The sequence below is a fragment of the Penaeus monodon genome, chromosome 28 (assembly GCF_015228065.2).
Source record: "Penaeus monodon isolate SGIC_2016 chromosome 28, NSTDA_Pmon_1, whole genome shotgun sequence".
In the NCBI taxonomy this organism is placed as follows: domain Eukaryota; kingdom Metazoa; phylum Arthropoda; class Malacostraca; order Decapoda; family Penaeidae; genus Penaeus; species Penaeus monodon.
Genome location: NC_051413.1, coordinates 23,846,252 through 23,846,535, shown reverse-complemented (window position 1 = coordinate 23,846,535; position 284 = coordinate 23,846,252). Strand labels below are relative to the sequence as shown.

Genomic DNA, 284 nt, shown 5'->3' with positions numbered 1-284 from the left:
CACGGCGTATCCACGTCATTAGAAAGTTTTTAACATGCTTTAACTTCGCGTCAGAGTTACTACACGTAACTATGTCAGTAACTTAGAGAAACTCCGGCCCTATTCCCCGTGCGGCGGGGAAGCGGGCCGGGGAGGGGCGGGGAGGGCGGGGAGGGCGGGGAGGGCGGGGAGGGCGGGGAGGGCGGGGAGGGCGGGGAGGGGGAGGCGGGGAGGGCGGGGGACTGGGCGGCGTTTTGGTGTTTGTAGATAATTGTATCACTTATGTTGGGCGGGATGTGCGAACT

General features: G+C 62.0%; 1 protein-coding gene across 2 annotated transcripts in view; it reads right to left on the bottom strand.

Annotated features, from left to right (window-relative positions):
- The window catches only part of LOC119591424 (dipeptidase 1-like), a 285,765-nt gene that overhangs the window by 47,647 nt on the left and 237,834 nt on the right, over window positions 1-284 (bottom strand). The window lies entirely within an intron of this gene.